Source organism: Vicia villosa, linkage group LG1, assembly GCF_029867415.1.
Source record: "Vicia villosa cultivar HV-30 ecotype Madison, WI linkage group LG1, Vvil1.0, whole genome shotgun sequence".
NCBI lineage: Eukaryota > Viridiplantae > Streptophyta > Magnoliopsida > Fabales > Fabaceae > Vicia > Vicia villosa.
Genome location: NC_081180.1, coordinates 227,150,603 through 227,155,439, shown reverse-complemented (window position 1 = coordinate 227,155,439; position 4,837 = coordinate 227,150,603). Strand labels below are relative to the sequence as shown.

Sequence of the window (4,837 nt, the reverse complement as noted above, 5' to 3'; positions counted from 1 at the left end):
TATATGTTGTTATTTATAGCATGGGTTTTTAATCGTTATTTTTAAAGTTTGTCGTATCTTTCATTTTTAAATAATGTACCGTTTATTTGTCATACTGTTCATTATATTATGTAATATTTGTACTGTCAGTATTAAATGTCGTACTATCTGTCGTACTATAGTTTAATTATCCAGATAATATTTTGTGTGTTTTCTGCCAGTTAAATATTTATTTTTCTGTGCATTAAATATTTTTCAGGGTTATTATCGGTAATTTCGTTCGCGTACAGTATAGTTTATTTATTTATTATGTTTGTGTTTTTCTAACAACTCATGTTAATAAATTTTCACCATTAACACATGTAGCAACCTGCCCTGAAAATATAGCTTTTAGAGTCGCCGCCTATTCTACCAAGGCGAATAGGAAACCTCGCGCAGTTAAGAGATCAGGGTAAGATACCATATTCAGGTCGAGGGAAGGTGTTAGGCACCCTCAACCCTTTCCTAAAGGCTAACCCTTCAAAGATAAAGGTTTATGGCAAGGTTTATAAAGAAAGGTGACAAAGAGTAATAAGAGTTAAAGGCTAATTATTTGAACATGATTAGAGTTTAGAAGAGGGGGACTCGCCTCGTTGCCAAGTGCCTACGTACCTCCTTATGGAGGATCCGAGTCTACGTAGTTCGGGGGACGGGTTGTACGCCCTTTGAGTTTGAAATTTGATTTGATATGGTTTTGGAGGCCTTTGAATAGCCCACCGTAGTTTTGAATGAGGATGAAAATCTGTAGTTTGATATTGAGGTTTTGAAGGGTTTGAAAAGTGTTTTGAGGTTTGGGCGTACAACCCTTGATTTAATTTTGCACTATTAATCGCAACGATCAATAGATTCGATCGCCATAGTTAACAGATTTGAAATTGTATCGTTACCAATTTTAATCAATTGATCTGATTATTACTAATAACGAATTAGGATTTTTTTTTTATAATTTTTAATAATTAGTTTGTATCGTTACCCCTCGTAATCGATTGATTCGATTAGAAAGAATAAAGAATTAAAGTTAGAAGAAGAAAAGTTAATCATCACAACTAATAAAAATAGTTGCAACCATTTAACGTGTAACACCCCACACATAATTGACTAGTATATTATGCATGAAACGTTAAAAATCGGTATTTGAGTACATACAAAAGCTAAAGATACAAGATGATCCATATAAATACAAGATGAAATAATATTAATAATTACAAAACATGTGTCTTCATGGATCTGCACAACGGAAAATGAGATCTGACGAGGTCTCCGAGCCATCACCACTTTAAGTCGTCAATTCGAACCTGCTATCTGTCAAACGCTACTAAACTGCACCTGAAAAAAATATAAGTTGATTGGGGTGAGATTACTAAATCTCAGTGAGTCCTCCTATCCTATGGGTCCACTCGGTTCTACAGGGTACATGCATCAACAAATCGAATCCACCATTGATTCGGGGTTATCCTCACATCCGGTACAAGTACGGAGAAAACAAGGAATCGTCCACCATAGGACTCATCATATACAAACACACAAGTATATCACAAACAAGTATGCAAAACCCGTATCCATATACGGGGAATCAAGAAGTGTAATAAACCTCGGCTAGATTATGGAACGAACGCACCCTCGATGAGTCCACCCATGCCTAGTGTCAAGGGACTTGTACAAGCTCACTGCAGGATGGTTAAACGGGTTCGCACAAGCCTAAGTGTCCGCGAGATGACATTAGCCTAAATGGCGTCATTGTCCCATTAACCTTCTTCACGCAAGTGGGTTACACCGAGTACAAACCGCCACCTTGACGCATGGTCCCACCGGGCGAAAGCCTAGTATTAGTCTACATGACTTTACTAGAGGTGAGTTACAATCATTATGTAATAGCCTACATGGCCACATAACCCCACCATACCGAGCACACAAGTGTGTCAACGTCAATGAGTATAAGCCCCTCACGGCACTCACGAGCACACTACAACGGTAGCTCAGGTGCGCGACCTCTGATCATAACATCGGACTATTCCACGGACCATATGATCCAGGATAATACCTTACATCATAGTAAGAGGTATACCCCAACCTAGCCCCCGGCCACTTCAATTCAAGCATACGTACACACATCGAGTGTAATATCATGATACAAACCAATCCGAATGTTCAACCAAAACATTGGACATCAACATAGATCCATACTTATCTCATCAAGGTAATCAAAATCAATCACAATTGAATAGACAAGGAATTGATGAAATAAACTTATCCAACATTATGTATAATATTCCACATAAACAAAATGAATGGAATTATCGGTAATGTGTGTCATAAACACCACTCTTCAGACATTTATATGCATATTAATAATTAAGGAGGGGTCCGATTACGATTAGAATCCGAAACTGGCCTCAAGGGAAGGAAAAATATAATTCTGCCCAGCACTGGCCGCTTAGCGGCCTGTAAGCGGGCTTTCCAGGGGCGAACCTCAACTGTTTCCCCGCTTAGCGGTCTCACGTCCGCTTAGCGGGCTCGCGATTTTTATTTCTTCACAAACAGCATCATCCGCTCAGCGGGCAAACTGGGTCCGCTCAGCGGAACCGCGAATTTCTAGAAAAATGCTCAGCAGCCGCTTAGCGGACCATAGCAGACACAGAAAAATGCAGAACTCATCAGTTCTGTCCTGGGGTATTTTAACCCCGTGAATCCACCTGCATGCACGATTTAAAGATATATCCAGCCAACAAATAACATTAACAACCAATAAATAACACAATTATCATGTTAGTGTCATGGATTTATAATTATTTCTCACAATCCCTAAACCCCAATCACTAACCCTTACATGCAAATCCCCAAGTTACTATCTAAAGACTCACCTTGGATTTAGGGAGGTTAGAAAGAAGTTCTTTGCTGCCATTGAACTCCCACCATAGCCAAAGTTTCACTACATCTTCATCAAACCCGTAGCCAATCTTTGACACACATTCAGCATGGATCTTCCAACTTCAAACTCGTTTTTCTCCACAAATAAACAAGCTATTAGAACAAAATAATATACCAAATCGAAGAGAATTCCGTGTAGAATCCAAATCTTCGAGAATCACCTGAATCGGAGTTGTGAGCAGAGAGTTATGATCAGATTAGTGAGAGCTGTCCATGGAATACGAAAATGGAGTTTGTGAGAGAGAACATAAACTTCTCTTCTTTCTCTCTTCCTTCTTCCACTACTCTCTCCACTTCTCTTTCACAAAATCTGAATTGGAATAATGTGTCTCTAACTAACCAATCATGTGCCATGCAATATAAGGTTAAGGTCCATAATACCCTCTAACCAAGTCATTTTTACACCATTGCCACTTAGTTAGTGTCTAACCAATTCCTTTTGGTTCTAACTAATCCACTCACCATCTTAGTCACTTATAATGCATATAAATAATCATGCTTACACAAATATGGGGTATTACATAACGGAATATGATTTAAATGCATTTTAATTAAATATCATTTTAATTAAAATTATTGTTGACCATAGCGATTAATCGATTTAATCGGCACGAACAACAAATTAGAGTTTTTAATATAAATATCATATACTAATTTATTTGATAAAAATAATTATTAGTATATAAATAATATATTAAAAAGTATTTTAATTTAAACAAATAAATAATTAAAATTATTTGAATTTTGTTTAAGGTTATAATCCTGTGTGGTGATTATGAGGGTGTATGATATGGGGAATAAACCTGAATGCGTTGGATTAAGCTGAGTGGAGAGCCAAGGGTTGGATTTGTGAGGGCTCATGGTGGGCTATAGAGCTGCAGGCGAATGGAATCAAGGAGAGAAATTCAGAAAAATAAATGAAAGGGCCAGGGATCGAACCCTGGACCCTTGGGTAACCACGCGTTCGCTTGCCACCCCAACCAAGCACCACTTCTTGTTAACGAATGAACACAAAAAGGTTATCAATGAGATCTTGCCAGCTATTGAATTTTAGGCGCCAGAATTCAAACAGACCAATGGCCTGCTGACACGCTATCATCGTCCCCATTAAAACCTGCAATTTTCTAAAACATTTTGCTACGAATCTGCTGCGATCTTTCCGTACCAAACATACATGGAAAATAGCGAATAGCCCATACTTGGGCATAAACCTTTCGCGACCCAACAGACCCTCTCGTCTTAAGCACACGAATCTAGCCATGCTCCTATTGTGACCTAATTTTACCTCTAACGGCAAAGCCCCAATTTGAACCCAAGAACCCTAATTCGTACAACAATGGTGTTTCACGATTTAAACATTCAAACCATAATTAAACCACCCAGAAATGTTAAGGGGACCAAAAGCAATCAAAATATTCAATCAATTAGCTATAGATGCACATGAATTACTCCAATCGGCCATAACTTTAAAACCACATACCTTGGTTAATTGGAGGGTTATCTGGGGGTTTTGTCGCAGAGCAAGGATCCAGATACCTTCAGAATGCCTTGAGGGAGCTTTTGCAATCCTTACGACCTCTTGCAAGTCACCAAATCTCCAAATCCGAGTTCAAGTTTTTTGTGAATTTTTGAGCTCTTGAATACGTGCCTCTGATCCCAATCTCCAACCCCTATTCGTGTGGCCTCCTTTACTTACTTATAGGCAATGGATTAGGTCAATAAAATTGTCCAAAACCTCACTTGAATCCAGTCTTGCCATTTGAGAAAATTCACTTTATTCTTGAATGAAATCTTGCTATTTTTGGGCAAATATTGTATCAATTTCTTTCCTCAATCAATAGTCCACGAAAATATATTATATTTGGCCATAAATGTTGGTTGGAAACAGTCA

The 4,837-nt window shown here is 38.2% G+C and overlaps 1 long non-coding RNA gene across 1 annotated transcript; it reads right to left on the bottom strand.

The window, feature by feature from the left end:
• Positions 1-1,229: 1,229 nt before the first annotated feature.
• Positions 1,230-3,250, bottom strand: LOC131623236 (uncharacterized). Its single transcript, XR_009290174.1, has 3 exons — positions 3,108-3,250; positions 2,880-3,022; positions 1,230-1,344 (listed from the first exon to the last, which is right to left on the bottom strand). It is a non-coding gene; the product is annotated as an uncharacterized LOC131623236 (long non-coding RNA).
• Between the last annotated feature and the right edge of the window lie 1,587 nt (positions 3,251-4,837).